The sequence below is a fragment of the Oryctolagus cuniculus genome, chromosome 15 (assembly GCF_051225735.1).
Source record: "Oryctolagus cuniculus isolate XC-2025 breed Fujian yellow rabbit chromosome 15, ASM5122573v1, whole genome shotgun sequence".
Taxonomy (NCBI): domain Eukaryota; kingdom Metazoa; phylum Chordata; class Mammalia; order Lagomorpha; family Leporidae; genus Oryctolagus; species Oryctolagus cuniculus.
In genome coordinates this window covers 22,417,755-22,437,405 of record NC_142881.1, presented here as the reverse complement: position 1 = coordinate 22,437,405, position 19,651 = coordinate 22,417,755, and the positions used below count along the sequence as shown (strand labels likewise).

The following is a 19,651-nucleotide window of genomic DNA, read 5'->3' as shown; positions in this document are numbered from 1 at the left end:
GCACCAAGGTAACACAAAGATAACAACTGCCAAATGTAGCTGCCACCTTTGGGGTTGGGAGAAAAACAGGGAAACGGGTGTATTTGTTAAAATCTGAAGGTCTGTTGAAGGACCCCTGCAGAGACAAAATTTAGCCCTGAGGACACCTCTGTGAGGCTAAAACCAGACCTCTGCACAAAGGAGCATTGGCTGGTGTGGAGTCCTTGAGTTGGCACCAGGCAGGACAACCTGGAATGCACTGCTGGTTCTGGAATGCACAGCTGTCCTGGGATGGAGAACTGTTGCCATGCTGATACCACGAGAACACACAGAAAGCCCGAACTGACATACAACAGGAACAGGAAGCAAATGGGAAGAGCCAATTCTTTCCTCCTCCTCCAGCTTTCCAGTTTTCCTCTAGTGCCCCCTATGCACAGAGTCTATAGTTGTTGGTTAAAACAAAATGTGGTACCCAGGGCTTCAGCCCTAATATCATAAAATAGTAAGGAGGAATGGGTTTGAAATTGAGAGTCAGTAGCCTATTAACTCTTACATCTAGGTGAACTACAGTTTTCCATGTAAGGAGACAAGAGTAGATAGAAGCCACCGACGTGCCAAAGTCAAAGCTACATCTAAGCCATGCCATCTATCAGCCCATCATCTAATAATTGCAGCAGGCTACTTCTATAAATTCATAAGTAACTGGACTCCTAAAAGCAATGAAGTCCACAAGTCCCACTACTTTGGGAAAAAGAACCCTGATGCTTGGCATGGCTCATTGTCCCAGGTCAAAGATGAAACCCATTTGTTTGCTGATTGGTTTTATTAAGTTCTAAAGAAGGAAAAAAAAATGTCTCCAGTTGAAGGCATTGGACTATCTAAGAGCAATTGAATTTAATGTTTCTTGGAACACCAATTTTATGTCTTTAAAAAACCCTGAAGGAATACAACTCAGCTTATTGCCTTAAAAGCCCTATGACTTGGTTTGCAGAATTCTCACAATACCAGTGAAGAACATTTTTGAGATATTTGGTGATATTTTCTTAACATCTGTGAAGAGTGAATTTTGGTGAATTAAGGATAAAAAGGCATTTATTCCTTAAGAAACTATATTTCCTTCTGTCAAGAAGTTGGAAAAACAGCTAGACACATTGATGAAAACAAGAAGATGAAAGGTCTGTATCTTCTGGACTTACACAGTAGACAACTTGCACAACTCTAAGTGAAGGCCTGTTTTCTCTCAATCACTAGTTTCACAGGCTAATAAAAAGTTCTATATGGGAAAGCAGATTGTTGCTATTTATGTTTAATATTTACTTTGCTTTTGTTGTTGTATTTACCATGTGCAGGGGCGGGGAGCGTCTTGCCCATGGGCTATATAAGGTCTGCAAAATCATTTGGATTGGCCCTGCCAAGGCAAATGCAGGTGAGACTAGATATTCAATAAATCTATAGCAGACCATTGTTTACACTGATAATTTCATTTGGCCCTGTAATGATGTTATAAGTGTCCAAATAACTCTTGACAGAAAAGAAGATTCCCCACCTCTACTGTGTTTTACAAACTCCTAAACAAGAATATAATTATATTCTTCAGTTTTCTCTGTCCATAGAGGAAAAAAACAATAAACTATTTTCTTCTATGATCTACCACAGAGAAAACGTATTGTAAAACAGATCTAAAGAAATAACACTCCTCTTCTCACCCTGCCCCCTTATTTAGTTACCATTCTTTTTATTTTTTTATTTTTATTTTTTGACAGGCAGAGTTATTGAGAAAGAGAGACAGAGAGAAAGGTCTTCCTTTTCTATTGGTTCACCCCCCAAATGGCTACTACCACCAGTGTGCTGCGCCAATCTGAAGCCAGGAGCCAGGTGCTTCCTCCTGGTCTTCCATGGGGGTATAAGGCCCAAGCACTTGGGCCATCCTCCACTGCCTTCCTGGGCCACAGCAGAGAGCTGGACTGGAAGAGGAGTGACCGGGACAGAATCCAGCGCCCCAACCGGGACTAGAACCTGGTGTGCTGGCGCTGCAGGCAAAGGATTAGCCTAGTGAGCTGCGGTGCCAGCCTAGTTGCCATTCCTGACCACAGCTTTGTTGCAAGGAAAAGCCCCACTCCTCTGCGAATGATGGTGTGTGAGTGTCTGCTGGAGTGGGGATGGAAGAGCTACTCCTCCTGCTTCTTGATTGCCTGACAAGATTTTCATTTGCTCTCCCCTGAGGCTCACAAACATGCACAAACGCACATGCATGTATAAAAATGAACTTCTATTTCACCAATTCTCTCATTCTCTGCTCCTTCTGAAAAAGGAATTGCTAATCTGAGAAGAGATCATGGGAAATTCTGACATCAATTGGCTTCTCTCAATCGGAAGACACAGGCACTGTGTTGAAATACAGGGAGTGGGGAAGTCATCCCTTTAGAATTCTGTCCTTCACTCACTGCAGATTAGGAAGTACATTTTATAAATTACAAGTGGCATAGGTTTTCTGGTTAAGATGTTATCACACTGATTACTGGAGGTGTAACAAAAATAACTAGGCAAGTGCTTACCAGCTGTACTGGAGAAAAGTCGCAAAATTTGAATGTTGAATGAGAGGACACTGAATGTTGTATATAATCTGTCATTTGTATATCAAATCCATGAAATTTTCCACCCTACTATTCCAAAGAAACATTTATTGGCACTGAGATGGCACAGACTAAAGATGATGAGCTTGGACTCACAGTCTTAGACTGAGCCCCAGTTTGTCGCAAATTTTCTCTGATACCTTGAAAACATGGCTTAGTTTTGCTGAGTCTCCCATTCTTTGCCTGTGAGTGGAAATAAAAACACTATAATTACATAAAGATAGTTGAGAATTTAATAAAGGTCTGTAGCATAGTGTCTGCCATATTGTAGTCATTCAATGAATATAACCTGTTATTATTATCAGTGAACACAATTGAATAAAAAAGGTATGATAAACAATTTCTCCCTCAGAAAACTACCAAACAGTACAGAGGATGTGAGAAGGGCAAAAGGATACAGATCATTCCCTTGCCTGGAATAGAGGATAGGGAACAGATTGTCATCTTGGATCAATCTGTTTGTAATAACAATCCATGTTCTTACTCTGGAACTCTAACTCAGGTTCCTTTTTCTGTGCATCTATAATACTCCTGTTACACACATAACTGAGGGGAAATTGTGATATGTAAGAAACATTGGGTAAGTATAATATCACAGACGCTAGAAATAATAATGACCAACTGTAACAAACATGATCAAAGGCAAAGTAAGATGCCAATGTTACATTTGTACTGGTAAAAGAAAAAGGGAGATCAGTCACAGACTTGATGAGAGCAGTTTTCTAAGTCACCAAACAGGAATTATGAAACCTGGGTTTAAGTACATATCACTTGTTTTGTTACTCAGTCCTTCAACAAAATACTTATCGAGGCTGTCATAGTCAATGGCCTAGGTTCTGGAGACCAGTAAGTGAACAAAGCTGGCTTGAGCCATCACATGATGTAACCTGATTCACAATGGGAATGGTGGAAATGGGGAGACCATACACAGGCATATTTTCTATCCCTACTCAGTTTCAGCAGAAGTGGGAATCATGCTTCACAATGTAGTTTTGCAGCTCTTTTCAACTAGTGAGTTCTCCTACCCTGCTCATTTAATCTAGTTTTGTCTATTTTACTTGATTTGGTCAAGAGGATATTAGAAAAAATGTTCCTTAGTCTCACACACGGGCATGCAATGGACTTTGCCATCTCTTGCTGCTGCTGGGACCCCTGAAAACTATGTTTATAGAAGTCAGAATAGCATTTATTTCTTTGGGCAGGAGTGCACTAACTTGGAAATGGCAGAAAGCAGCCTTCTAGAAAGCAGTATATCTTTATCTGGGTGGTAGTTACACAATTGTGAGCTGTATAAAAATTCATTGAGCCCCAAAATTAAGTATTTACAATCATGTATAGTATTTTTCTCCTTACAAATTCAAGCCCACATGTACCTGCACATGCAAATATCAGAAGGGAAATAGCCCCTGAGGTTTAACAAAGATTGGGTGAATGTAGTATCACAGAAGCTAGATATAACAACCAGCTCTGCTGAATGTAGTCAAATACTGAGTAAGGTAAAAATGTTAAGTTTGTAGTGAATCAAGCAACACAGAGGTTATTGGTGTACTTGATGAGAGTACTCTTTATGGAAATACTTGGGAAGAAATCTCATTTTGGAGTAGATCTAACAGTTAAACATGTGGTAATAAATTTTAGATGGTATCATGTTTAAATAACACTTTTGAAGACTTTGTTAAGAATAATAGAGGCATGGATTGGTGATGACAGCACAAGGGAGAACATATTATTTTATATTGATAAGAAAAATCTCAGAAGCAAGATAAATTCAGATAGCAGAAGAGATGAAGAATAAGAGAATGAGAGGCATATATAAAAACCTTAAAGAAATTGGGTATAGAGGGAACATTCCTTAGCACAATCAAGGCGATATACAACAAAACCACAACCGGCAAACTATTGAATGAAGAAACGGTGGAAGCATTTCCACTGAGATCCAGAACCAGACAAGGATGCCCATCCTCAACACTGCTTTAAATATCGTCCTAGAAGTTTTAGCCAGAGCAACTAGGCAAGAAAACAAAATCAAAGGGATACAAATTAGAAAGGAGAAAGTCAAATTATCCCTATTTTCAGATGGCATGATTCTATATATAGGGGCACGAAAAGACTCCACAAAGAAAGTGTTGGAACTCATAAGAGTATTTGATAAAGTTGTAGGGTATAAAATTAACACACAAAAATCAACAGCCTTTGTATACACAGACAATGCCATGGCCGAGAAAGAACTTGTAAGATCAGTCCCATTCATTATAGTTACAAAAAAATTTAAATACCTTGATTTAACCAATGGGGTGAAAGATCTCTATAATGAATATTACAGAACATTAAAGAAGTAGAAGACACAAAAAATGGAAAAATCTTCCATGTTCAAGGATTGGAAGAACTAATATCATCAAAAGTTCCATACTACCCATAACAATTTACAGATTCAAGGCAATCCCAACCAAAATAACAATGACATTTTTCTTCTCAGATCTAGAAAATAAACAACCATAAAATTCATATGGAAACACAAGAGACCCCATATGGCCAAAGCAATCTTACACAATGAAAACAAAGCCAAAGGCATCACAATTTCAGATTTCAAGATATACTACAGAGAAGTTAGAATAAAAAAGCCTGATATTGGCACAAAAAAATAGACATGTAGAATGGAACATAATAGAAATCCCAGAAATCAATCCATCTATAATCAACTAATCTTTGACAAAAGAGCTAAAATCAATTCCTGGAGAAAGGACCATGTCTTCAACAAATGGGACTGGGAAAATGGTATCCCCACATGCACAGGTAGGAAGCAAAATCCCTACCTTACACTTTATAAAAAATCAACTCAAAATTTATCAAGGATCTAAGTCTATGATCTGATTACATCAAATTACTAGATGAGAACACTGGGGAAACTCTGAAAGACATTAGCATAGGCAAAGACTTCTTGGAAAAGACCCCAGAAGCACTGGCAAACAAAGCAAAAACAGACAAATGGGATTAAGCCATGCTAAGAATCTTCTGCATTTCAAAGGAAACTCTTAGCAAACTGAAGAGACAACTGACAGAATGAGAAAATAATATTTGCAAACCATGAAACTTATAAAGGATTAATATCCAGAATATATACAGAGCTCAAGAAACTCAACAGCAACAAAACAATCATTAAGAAATGTATAAATGACTTGGAAAAGGCATTTTTCAATAGAGGAAATTCAAAGGACAACAGACACATGAAAAATTGTTCAGGATTGCTAGCCATCAGGGAAATGCAAATCAAAACCACAATGAAGTTTCTCCTCATCCCGGGTAGAATGGCTGTCATACAAAAATCAACAAATAATAAATGCTGGTGAGGATGTGGGAAAAAGGTACCATAATCCACTGTTGCTGGGAATGTTAACTAGATAGCCATTGTAGAAGACCGTATGGAGATTCTTCAGAAATTTGAGAATAGATCTGCCGTATAATCCAGCCATCCCACCCCTGGGGATTTACCCAAAGGAAATGAAATCAGCATATGAAAGAGTTCTCTGTACCCCCCATGTTCATTGCTGCCCAATTCACAATAGCAAAGATATGGAATCAACCCAGATGTCTGTCAACTGATGACTGGATAAATAAAGTGTGGTATATATAAACCCTGAAATATTACCAAGCTATAAAAAAGAATGAAATGCTGTCTTTCACAACAAAAATGGATGGCACTGGAAACCATTATACTTAGTGAAATAAGTCAGTCCCAAAACATTAAGAGAATATGTTTTTCCTGACCTGTAGTGGGTAACAAAGTACAAAAATATAATATATGTGAACAAAATTGACATTTTGAGATTTGACTGTTGTATATCAGCCTTGTTCCTGCTGTTGAGGAACAGAGATTTTCTCTTACTACTGTTTGTTGAATTCTTTACTTAATGAAGGGTCAATCTTATGATTATAAAATAAACTGAAAGTATGTCTTTGTAATAATTAAATGAAAGAATAAGGAAGGAGGAGGGTGGGTTGCAGTGTGGGTGGGAGGAAGGATAGAGTGGGAAGTATCATTTTGCTCCTATATCTGTGTATATGAAGCACATGAAATTTTTTCACCTTATATAAGTTAGAAAAATTGAAAAAAAAAAAAAGAAATTGTTGTTATAGTATTGGCAAGTTTTCTCCATCAGCAGAGGTTTAATGCATGGCAGGTGTTATAATTTTATTAGTCCTGATCTAGTCTTTAGTGGCTGGGGGAATTGGGCCCAATGAACCTTTTAGTAACCCTTGCTATAAAAGAGCCATTGTGACCTAATTCTATGACAGGGTGACAAACTCTAGTGTCTTATTTCTTTTTTTTTTTTTTTTTTTTTTTTTTTTTTTTTTTTGTGACAGGCAGAGTGGACAGTGAGAGAGAGAGAGACAGAGAGAAAGGTCTTCCTTTGCCGTTGGTTCACCCTCCAATGGCCGCCGCGGCTGGCGCGCTGCGGCCAGCGCACCGCGCTGATCCGATGGCAGGAGCCAGGAGCCAGGTGCTTTTCCTGGTCTCCCATGGGGTGCAGGGCCCAAGCACCTGGGCCATCCTCCACTGCACTCCCGGGCCACAGCAGAGGGCTGGCCTGGAAGAGGGGCAACCGGGACAGAATCCGGCGCCCCGACCGGGACTAGAACCCGGTGTGCCGGCGCCGCTAGGCGGAGGATTAGCCTAGTGAGCCGCGGCGCCGGCCCTCTAGTGTCTTATTTCATCTTGATTACTTCTTTTCTGACAGTCTTGGTTTTCTCATAAAGACTACAGGAAATCATTGACAGAAATAGAATAAAGAGCCCTTCCCCCAACCAGAAATTTAAGATTTGTCTGTAGAGTGGTCTTACTGTAAACTTGTCTTGAAAATTCCCCAAATGATCCTTGAAGATCTTCAAGTTTTAATCTCAGTCTTTCGTTCCTACAAAACAACTACTTTTCCTCCTTCCACTGTAAAATTGTCTTGTCATCTGTGACATGTAGAGAATTAATCTGTTAAAGGCTTCTTTTGATCTTGCAGCACGCCTCAGTCAAGGCATTCCTCAAGTGCAGACAAAGAAAGAATAGCATGGGTTTTACTTTTTGGATTTCAAGGAGAAATTGGATGAGGGACAGGGGAAGGGTACTGGCTTCAAAGCCAGTATCTTTTCACCCTATACTGCTTTCTCTGAGCTACAACAGAGAATAGAAATGAAGAGATAATAGAGATCACTTAACCTACTCCCCATTATTTTACAAATGAAGAAAAACAGTGATGAGGTGATTGCCTAGGCTCAGCTACATAACTGTCCACCTCTTCCATGCTTTGCTGTTCATTCAATGGGACTTTTGCTTCAGGTGGACTCAGCTGTGATAAAGCCTATGTGGCTTCAATCTGTGATCCCCAAACGTGGATGATTATCTGAATCAGCTCTAAATCAAAACCAACTAACCAAACAAAAAAATCTATTTGTTGCCAGTACATAGTCCATATCTCATGATATCAGAATATGTTCTAGGGTGTCTGTCCCAGAATCTGTAATTGGATGGAGGAAAATGAATAAAAAACTGATCTGTCATGGCAAAAGAACAGCTATTATAGAAGTCTGACCTATAGAAGGATTTCCTTATGACTGACCCTTGAATGATGTCAAAATCATTGGATTTTGTAAAGTTCTCTAAGTGGCAAGAATGCTTGCTTGCCTGAGGCACTGATTACCTGATTTCCTTCTAGGACTCTAGAGTTTTCACAGCTAAGACTGGTCATTGTGTCTGTTCCCAGCCCCTGATAAAATCCTGGTCTCTGAGTTTCAAATGGGCTTCCACGGACATAAGTGCATACAGGTTACTGTATTTCAGGGCTAGGGGGAGAACCTCATACTAGTGGTCCCTTTAGGGAAAACACAAAGTCTATACACAAGTGTGGGCATTGTAGTAGAGCCATTGAGCCACTGCTTAGGATAACTGTGTGCCATATTGAAATGGCTGGTTTCTAGTTTGGTTTCTGAGTATGACCCAACTTCCCACTAATGCACACCCTGAGAGACAGTAGGTGATGTCTTGAGTCCTCTCATCAATGTGTAATATGTACATTGCCTATCTGGCCACTGGTTTGGGCCTGGCCCAAGCACTGGTTTTTGTGGGAATTTGAGAGAGTAAACCAGCAGATAGAAGCTCTCTTTAATTGTCTGTGGCTCTTCCCTTCAACAAACAAGCAAAGAATAACACCAAAAAGAAGCCCATACATGAACTGAGATACTAGATACTGATTTTTTCCTCTTATTGATCTGCTTACTTACTGAATTAAATCTCAGCCAGCAGTAAAATTGTATGTTGAGTCTCTTGAGTCTTTCTAGAGAAGCATTGAGTTTACCGTTGATTTGTATACTACTGAAACATATTATGGCAGGGTTAGGGACACAAATAGAGACAAAAGTGTTGACACAGAAGTACAAGAATGTCTTCCGTTGTATCTCATGAACGGGCAGGTTTAGAAAGTTCTGGAGAAGACCGTGCATTTGAGGGTCATAGGGAAATGTCATTTGTTTCAAACTTGTCTTTGTTATATAAAAATATTTAATGGTATGACATTTATATTCTGAGAAATCAAGGGGATATTCTGCACTTACACATCTGATTGGCATCTTAAATTTAATAGTTTCAAAACTGAAATTTTGGTTGTCACCCCAAATCATCTCTGCTCTTTTGTGAGTGAAAGGTAATTTCATTTTTCCATTATAAATTTCTTAATTTTTGAAAATTACTCCTAATTCTCATATGTATATCATGATTGTTGCGGAGACCAACTTTCAAATGTGCTTAGCTCACAATACAACCTCTACCTCTGTTACTCTGGGTTGTGGGTCCGCTCTCACCCTGTGCACTGAGTTACTGCCACACTGATCTTGTCCACCCCACAGTCAGTCTATTTGCCTCTCAGCAACCCTTCAAGCTCTAGGTCACACTGGATCACACCTCTCCTCAGAGCTGCCAATGGTTTCTTCCTGCAGTTAGGGTAAAGTCCAAAGCCCTAGCCATGGCCTATACCCTTCCTTATAATCTAACCCCAATTATTTCTTTAACCTCACCGCATCTCCAGCAAGCACTCCCCTCTAACCACCCTGACCTTTGGGTTTTTCTCAAGCCCATCAAATTTGCCATCATCCCAATGTATTTAGAAATTGCTGTACCCTTTGCCAAGACAACTTTCCTTCCAAATACTGGTTGGCCCGCCTCATGGTCTCATTTTCTTCCATTTTTTTTTTTTTTTAAATTTTTTGACAGGCAGAGTGGACAGTGAGAGAGACAGAGAGAAAGGTCTTCCTTTGCCGTTGGTTCACCCTCCAATGGCTGCCGTGGCCGGTCTGCGGCCGGCGCACCGCGCTGATCCGATGGCAGGAGCCAGGAGCCAGGTGCTTTTCCTGGTCTCCCATGGGGTGCAGGGCCCAAGCACTTGGGCCATCCTCCACTGCACTCCCTGGCCACAGCAGAGAGCTGGCCTGGAAGAAGGGCAACCGGGACAGAATCCGGCGCCCTGACCGGGACTAGAACCCGGTGTGCCGGCGCCGCAAGGCGGAGGATTAGCCTAGTGAGCCACGGCGCCGGCCCCCATTTTCTTCCATTTTCAGCTCCAATCTTCCTTAGCAACCTAAACAAAATAATCCCCTATTGTCTTTCTTTCATTTGTTGCTTAAGCATGCACTAGCACATGTATTTGTTTATGTGATCTTTGACTTCCTCCTATTGAAATACAATGTGTAAGATGACACTTTGGTCCTGTTCCCTGCTCTACCCACAGTGTCTTGGATAATGCCCAACATAGAGTTAGTGAGAGACGTGCTGAATGATTGCATGGATGGCTAATGGATGGTTAAAGCAGTAACTGAGTTGAAATGTGGATGGTAAGAGCATGTCGAGACACACAGGAGTAAGAAACAGTATTCAAGAGAAGGAGACCGGGGCCAGCACTGTGGTACAGCAGGTTAAGCTACTGCCTGTGATGCCAGAATCCCACACGAGCACTGCTTTGAGTCCTCACTGCTCTTCTTCCAGCTCCCTGCTAATGCTCCTGTGAAGACAGTGGAGGAAGACAGTGGAGTGCTTGGGCCCCTGCCATTCATGTAGGAGACCCAGATGGAATTCCAGGTTCCTTGCTCAAGCCTGGAACATTCCTGGCAGTTGGGGCCATTTGGAGAGCAGTGAATGGACTCTCTCCCTCTCTCTCTTTCTCCCCCCTCCTCTTTCTATAACTCTGCCTTTCAATACCTTAATTAATTAAAAAATAGAAATATATGTAAGGCTGACTGTTAAGTCACAAAGGGAAATGCACGTAAAGGACTGACAGGCTTTCTAGTGACTGCAGAGAAATGCAACTCTCTTTAGTCTTTCTTCTTCCCTCTGTTATTTCTTGGAGTCAGGAAAATTTCCTCTTTCCTCCATTTCAAGATGGTGAGTAGAATTAGTGGATTGATAGGACATGGAAACAGCTTTTCCCAGTTTATTCTTGCAAAGGGGTCTTTGACTATGAATTCTTTTTTGCTAGGACTGTATTCAGTCATGGAGCTGGATCACAAAACTACTCTGCTGGGGTCTGCAGAGCTACATTAGTTAACAAGGGACTAGCCTGTGACCCGCCAGAGCAAAACATTCCAAGAAAATGTGCTTCTCTTTCTTTTCCTCACCCCTCCCTCCTTCCTTCCCTTCCTCCCTCCCTTCCTTCCTTTCTTCCTCCCTCTCTCTTTTTTCTTTGTTTTTAAAATAGGACCCTGAATTCCAAATAATTTAAGACTACAGAAATATTTGCAAGTGATTTAAAAAAGAGAGAAAGAAAAATTTGGACCTAGGACCCAAAAAGTCCTCAAAGTTTGAAAATTTGTTTGGAGGGGGAGAAGTGCCATACATTTTAAAAGCATAGTCACACTAAATAGCTCTCTCCCTCTCCCTCTCCCTCTCCCTCTCCCTCTCCCTCTCCCTCTCCCTCTCCCTCTCCCTCTCCCTCTCCCTCTCCCTCTCTTCAAGGGAATACTAGGACAAGTAGCATTTCTATTACAGATAAAAATATATGTTTTAAGCATTCTCTGGAGAAATTTGCCAGCTGGCCTATTATGGCTAGAAGGGAGCTGCCATGGAAGATGAAATTCTACTCAAGTTTTTGAGTATTTGCATATTTTGCAAGAAAGACATATGTATAATTATGGAAAGGGGATTTGGGGCTAATCTAGTGGGAACAGGCATAAAAATAGATACATCTGATATCACTTTTTCCCACTGTAGATATGACAGAAGTAAACTGGGTTAGAAATCTTCTATTCAGATACAGCTATGTTCCAGGATTCTGAGCTGAGGGTAGGCTTCCTCTGGGACATCTTGGGGGAAACACAATGACCAACAAAAAAATTCATTTGTTGAGGAACTCCCACATTTACAAGTATCACAGGTTAATCAAGTCAATGTGTGTTTTGGATTCAGAAGACTTGAGGGTGAGGCTCAGTTCTCTCTTTTTAGTGGATCTTTATCTTTGGATAACCCACTTAACTCCTCCCTCCTTTTGTTTTGTCACAAATTTAATTATTGCAACTATAAATTCAGATAATCCCTGGTGACCATGTCATATAATGAGGAACCAACAACTGGACACAATCATTATTAACTATCTGGGGCACTAGTTCTGTGCTACATCAATCACAGTACCAATATACATTATTCTCATTTTTAATTTTAATGCATTAATCAACATATACTTATCAAATTCTTAATACATACAAGGAACCAACCTGTAAATTGCAGGCAACAAAAAGTTAAAATAATCCCTCCCTCAATGAAGAAGCAGGCAACATTAGTAGGACAGGAAAGCATGAATACCTGTTAATGAAGTCAAAATCCTGTTCATGATTAATCACCAAGATGACTATGTATATGATAGGTGTTTCAAATTCAAAGGAGAAACTGGTATGAGTTATACAGTAGACATTTAAAAGGGAACACTCTAAGATAGATCTTATAGGATGAATCTGCCTTTCTGTATCTGTCTCTCTGTTTCTCTTTCTGCTTTTAAAATAAGTAATAAAAAATAAAATAAAAGATCTGAGGCAGATGTTGTGACATAGTAGGTTGAGCAGCCACTTGGGATAACCACATCACATATCGGAGTGTCTGGTTGAAGTCATGGCTACTGATCCAGTTTCCTGCTAATGTGCTGGGAGGCAGCAGACAGTGACTCAAGTACTTGAGTCTCTGCCACCTACCTGGGCCAGTGGGAAGGAGTTTCTGGCTCCTGGCTTTGGAATGGCCCAGACTTGGGGGCTGTGGGCATCTGGGGAATGAACCAGCAGATGCAAGCTTTCTTTCTCTCTCTGTCTCTCCTCTTCTATTACTCTTTCAAATAGATTAGTTAACTAAAAAAATAAAGACCTTATATGATAACTTCATGCCTGGATTAAAAGGTAGGAAAGGACATTGTAAAACTAGAAGTCAACTAAGCAGAGTATGGCATTTTGGAAGGCAGAGGTATTTAATAGCTGTTGGTACACTCTTTTGGCTGCAATGTGTTCCTCTTGTAGAGATGCATTAAAAAAGGACAACTAAGTTAATCCTGTGGGAAATGGTGGAGTTTGGGCCTGGAGTCAAATTTGAGCAAGCTCAAAAATTTTTTTCTGGCACAGGAAAAGTCTACTTAAGATTACAGAGAAATTCTCAACACCAAAATCATCATACATCAATCTTGAACTAGGTGGGACATGCATAGACAACTTTGGACATTTTTTGAAGTTCAGATTCTGTATCTTGAATGTACAAGACCTTCCACTGTGGGAATAATAGGCTGTGAAAGGGGGTTCAAGGGTCTTCCTCTTCATTCGTCACCAAATATTCATCAGCATGTCCATATCTCTATTTAGTGTGGCATATACTGAGTCTATGGTGTGGGTAGGACAGAAAACGGCTGCATTTCCCTTTCCAGCATCGCTCTCACTTAAATTGCTATGATGATTCCAACAAACTGAGTTTGTGAAAGTCTTATAAATTGTCAGACAGTGTCAATGAAAGATTGAAGAATATAGTATAATATGATATTTTCAACTCACAGTTGTGTGAACAAAACAGGAGACAGAGTAGACGTCAACCTATAGTGCTTCTTTTGTAGTCCAGCTGTTCATGCATGACCATCTCTATTTCAAACAAATAAAAAACAAAAGTTTTTAGAAAAATACAAAGAAAATGTTCTTCCATTGATAGAGGGTTAAGAGGAATTGGTGGATGGAATAATATTTTCTTTTACCAGTAATGCTGTCCTGATTGGAGTTATGAGATAGACAACTCCCTGCTCTTCCTAATATCATGAGGAGGGAGAAACAGTGGCGCTTCCTCACCATTCTCCAGACTTCTGTTCTTGGGAGACTAGACACAGCAGTATCTTGCTGTGAGGGGTGAACTGGACAGAAGGAGCACTTGGAATGCAGTCACAGACTTCACTGAGCCCTGTGGAGCTTGCCAGTTTTTAATATTTGGCTGCCCCAGCGGCTTGCTCAGTGGCTATGGTTCAGACACCTGCTAGCTTGCTAACACATAGGCTTGTCCCTGAGGTCCAGATTCCATAAATAAAGATGGCAAGAATTATGTCTTTCTATAAGAAAAATGCAGCATAAAAAAGGTAAATAGGCTATACTTGTGCTTAACACAGATTTTGCAATCAGGCATACAAGGATATAAAACACAGCTTTGCTATTGGGTACTTTTATATTTCTCAGCAAACAGTATATTTTCTCTGAGGCTCAGTTTTATCATGTGTAAAGAAGATTAAATAGCTAGTCTTTCTGGTCTGTTACAATTAAGTATTATTAAGTGAGATAATATATACAATGAGGTGACTTTTGTGATGGAGACATACTACGTGCTCAAATACAGACGATTACTTTGAGTGGGCCGTGTTGTGGTGCAGCCGGCTAAGCTACCGCATGGTGCTGGCATTCCCTATCAGAGCATATCAAGGTTCTGCTGCTCCACTTCCAGTCCAGCTCCATGATGATGTCCTGGAAAAACAGCAGCAGATGGCTCAAATGCTTGGGCCCCTGTCACCCATGTGAGAGACTGGACTGGAGTTCCTGACTTCTGACTTCCGTCTGGCCCAGATCTGGCTGCTGTGGCCATTTGGGGAGTGAATGAGGGGTGGAAGGTCTCTTCTCTCTCTCTTTGTCTTTCAAATAAACAAACAAATCTCTAAAAGCTGTTACTTTGATGTGTTTTCCTCTTTTGGAACATCGACACAAACATAAAATATGCATTATGCCTTTGCCAGCTTGTGTCGAAGTGAAGGCCTTTATTTAGTGCTGATACTGGGCAAGGCAGTTTGCTAGGAGCAGTTGGGAACACAATGACGTTTACTTAGCAGCCCTTGTCTTTAAAACCTTCCAAATCAGTGAAACATGGACAGAAAAAAATGAGCTGCAAAAGGTGGTACACCCATGGGACCTAAAGAACAGTCCAGATGAAAACTGGAGCAGGAACTGAGATCCTGGAGCAGAACGACCTGCGGGAAGCATTTCACCTAAAAGGCATATTTTTTGTTTCATACATTGTTCTGCCAGATAATTACTAATGTTAGTGAATGCCAATGCTGTGTGAGTTGGGTAAATAGAAATACATGGAGATGAGAAACTGAAATTCATTTCCTTGTGTATTTAGGAGAGTAAGAAGAAACACAGTCCCATTAGATTTTTCCTTAACTAAGGATGTAACTGTACTTGCTGATAATTTTCACATGCCTGCCCTTGACCTCATCTCCTCTCATGGCTCTGGGACACAAGTGCTCACTAGATATGCCAATAATATCTGAAATTGAACACATTCTTACACATGTTGAAAGTATTATTATCTTTTCTTAAAAATGAGGGTTTCATATGGCTCCTCAGTTCAGCTTGGTCATCGTTAGCTGGTAGGAGAGGCTATGCATCACAGCTGCGTCTTTGCCCATTCTTCCTGTGTATGCAGGAATACCAGTGGGTCCACTAACCCAGAGTCATATCTGGTGCTAGTTATGTAGGCTCCTACACTCTGTAGACTGGGGGCTCCCTGTTTACTGCTTTCTATAAAACGTACAAGGCCCTCGGCACCAGGTGCTTCAGCTGCAGTGCAACTCACTGAGCGCGTAGCTGCTACCAAGGCCTATCATATCACTTGTGGTCTTTGGGAATAGAGGACTGGTTATGATTATAGTCCATCTGTTTGCTGCACAGTGATTAATACTCTTATTCTGATCCATTAAATCTGCTTGTCTACTGTTTGAACCTATGGAGTTTTTGCAAGCCAACCTGCTTCCTGGCTTACTCCTGTTTCAGAGTACTGCTAGTCCCTGCTCTATCAGTTTGGGTTTTTCATTTCTTTTTCAAAACCCCTCCAACAAATATTCTAATTTTTATACCTCAAAAAGTACAAAGTACTCCTAATTCCTTCCTTTTCCTGTATTCTGCAACCATTTTGCCACAAGATAAAAAAAGGAAAAAAATCAAGACTCTGCCACTTCAGAGTTTTGTCCTAAATTTTCCCCTCATATTTCTCAAATTTATTCCCATTAGATGAGGGGTTATTTATTACAGGGAGGTTTTATAATTTATGATTCTCTGTCCAGTTTTGAAATAGGAGAGCCTAGATTGGAATCCCGGCAACAGTACTCGAAATCTTTATGAACTTGAATACTTTTCACATATCTTAGTGTCTTGTTCTCCTCTTATATAAAATGGAGTTAATAATAAGTGTATTGTAGAGTTAAAACATGTAAGTTCATTTACCAATGCCCAGAAAAATTAGGGGCCCAGAAATATTAACATTTTCATGAGCACCAGAATTATGTTATTCCAAATATCATATTATTTTCAGAACCATATCCCTCATATGCATAAAAATCTCTCTACTGACTTGGTTACAGATTCAAAGGCAAAATCTCAGTCTCAGGCCTCTTAAGATAGATATGCATTCTATTTCTCTCCTTGAGTACTTCCTATTTCATGCAATATGAGACGTCATGAACATGGCTTTTTCTTTAAATGTAACAAATCTGTTCATTTCCCCTTCTTTGAAGACCTCCCTGGTGTTCTCTGTTTTTTCCCTTCAATTTTCTGTGTTTATCTCTCTTTTTGTCCTTAAGTTTCCATGATGGATGTCTCAGCGCAATGAATGGGATGTTAAAGAGTCAATGAATATTTAATCCGTGGATGAAGGGAAGAAAGACAGGAGACAGGAAAGGAGTTAGGAAGGAAGGTGGGTGGGTGGGTAGGTAGGGAGTGTAGAACAAAGAAAGGAAGAAGAAAGCAAGGATGGGAAGGAAGAAGGGGGAAGGGAGAAGACAGGAAAGGAAGAAGGGAGGATGGAAGGAAGGAGGAAGTGAGGAAAGAGATAAATGATGCATTAGATGCACCAGTTTCAACATATTGTGCACTGAGAAATAATTATTTCTTAAAGATGATACCTTGACTGACAATTTTACGAGAACTATTGTCCTCATGAAAATTCAGTTTTCTACATACATTCACAAGTTACTGTCTATCTTATAAGGAATAAAAATACTGTATAATGCTTTTTTTCTATACCTATACTTCCATACTCATAGTTGTCTGTTTGCTAGGGAGCAGAAACCAAAACTGAATATTCTTAAGATTTGAATAAATAAATTTATATGAAAGTTTATAAAAAATTTGTATGTAAGAAAAACATGCCCTCCTTTGCCCAGGAAAGTTCCAGTTGATGCCTGTTATTTTGGTTTAATTAATAACTTCCTCTTTCACACTAATATCTCATTTGGATGAGGAATATTTTCATAGTAGTTATAAGGGAGTTACTTGTATGATTGAGTTTACATAGAAATCAAGGAGTTATAGTCAATATTATTTACATGGTGTAGGGTATGTAGAGGATCCATCAGAAACATTTATTAAGTGTCCTCTATTACTCAGTATTACATGGTCCTTTGAATGATGTCCTGACAGGGAGATTCTCTGACTCATGTATCTTCTCTTCACGTTTTCATCTTCAACTAAGGCCACTTTGCCCAACCTGCAGATGTAGAGTCAAAGGATCTCAGGTAAGTGTTCAAAACAATTCTTTATGTCTGATTCTTGTTTTTTTAATTTCTTTTAAAAAGACTTATTTATTTATTTGAAAGTCAAAGTTACAAAGAGAGAGGAAGAGAGAGTAAGAGAGAGATAGGGAGGGAGGGAGGGAGAGAGAGAAAGAGAGAGAGGGAGAGAGAGAGGAAGAGAGAGAGGGAGAGTAGCGCTCCCATCTGCTGGTTCACTTGCCAAATAGCCATAACAGCTGGGGCTGGGCCAGGAGTTAGGAGCTTCCTCTGGGTCTCCCATGTGGGTGGCAGGACCATCTTCTGCTTTTCCCAAGCACATTAGCAGGGAGCTGGATTGGAAGTGGAGCAGCTGGTCTCAATCAGTATCCATATGGGATGCAGGTATTGCAGACAGCAGCTTTATGTGCTATTCCACAAAGCTGGCCCCAGTCTGATTCTTATAAACTCAGCTTGGACTTTAAGGGAAAATGGAACTTATTGCCTTCCATACATAGAAAGTTCAATGCTACCTTATTTTAGGAACAGCTGGATGTGGATATTAAAAAAAGTCACCATCAGGAAGCTGTCTGAACCAGTTTTGCTTACTACTATGTTGACTTAATTCTCAAGGAAAGTTTCTCTTCTTGGAGACCATAAGATCAGGATGATGTTCTTGTAGCTACACACACATGTTAGAGACACTTATTAACTCTGGTGAATCTCAAGTTTCACTTTAGTTAGGACATACATAGGTTTTGAGGTTGTATCTAACTAGGACCCTTAGATATTGAATAGCTGATTATCTAGGCCTATGTGTCATTTCTAGATTTGTAGAGAATTAGAGGTAACCAACCCAAATCACACAGACTGCCAATGGCAATTATTTTCCAAGAATAGTGAGGACTCTCAGCAAAACAAACAAAAAACATAGGGAATAGCAAAACAAGAATAACGTCAGCCCGGTTCATCCTGGTCAACCAACTGCAGACTAGTTGTTATCCATCATTTATTTTCCTCATAAAAATGACTTTCTCTTAATCTATAGCCCGACTGAGGCTTTCTTGGTAGTTGTGATGGGGCAGTGTCTCCACAGGTGTTTGTACTTCTCTGGACGGTATGACTCTCCCTCAAGGAGTGATGTAGGATACCAGTCTTTTTTATCTTCAGACTTGGCATATCAAAGTGTTTTCCAGCCAGACAAAGATAAGGGAAGTGCATAGAGGACGGAAGTATACATGGGTTTGATGGAACAGGATTGGGTGTGTATATATGACTTCCACCTACATTTCTTTGGTCAGATATGGTTAAACATAATTGCCAGGGAGCCTAGAAATGTAGTTTGTACATGAGCACAGTAGGAGCTTTAACTTGATTCACTGAAGCTATTAAGTGACTTCTCTTTATTTATTGGGGAGGGGGAACTATGTTCATTTATAAGAAATAAATTCCATGCCCTACTCTCTGTGCATATTCCCAATCTTTTATAATGGTCCCAATAGATCAAGGCAGGGCATCTTATAGCTTTAGAAAGATTCCTAAGCCTCTACTTTAATAAGAATTAGTTCTCAGACCCCATTGTGCAAACTTTGTGCCTGAATTCCCAGCCAATCCTTGTCCTACTTTTCAGAAGAAAAAGTCTATTTTGACAGCCCTAACTTTATCACAACTCCATCCTCAAAATGACCACATTCTCATTTTGTTGGTTGCTGTTGACCAACTTGTTTTTTATACAAGAGCCATTAAGCATCTACTTTCCTAAGTCAGCAATTTTTATGGCAATATTTCCAGTCCTGATTTAGTTAACAGGCTGTCAACCCCTTGATAATAATCCCAATTTATCACTCAGCTGTAAACATTGTCTCCAGGCAATGCTTGGCCTACATGGTCTGAGCCCTGAAGCAATTTTATTTTTATCCATTCTAAATAAAACTTGAATTACTCAGAGTGTGTGGGTGGGTGGTAGAGGAAAGAAGACAAAAAAGACAAAGAAAAAGAAGAGATGCAAAGAGGAAAAAGGAGGCGAGA

General features: G+C 40.0%; 1 long non-coding RNA gene across 2 annotated transcripts in view; it reads right to left on the bottom strand.

The window, feature by feature from the left end:
• Nucleotides 1-13,660: 13,660 nt before the first annotated feature.
• The window catches only part of LOC127484242 (uncharacterized), a 59,300-nt gene continuing 53,309 nt past the window's right edge, over nt 13,661-19,651 (bottom strand). The window contains exon 4 of one of the 2 annotated variants that reach the window (XR_011382713.2): nt 13,661-13,745. This is a non-coding gene — a long non-coding RNA (uncharacterized LOC127484242). Of the gene's footprint in view, nt 13,746-17,464; nt 17,623-19,651 lie in introns of those variants that run through there. The other variant, XR_016221175.1, reaches the window with a different exon arrangement.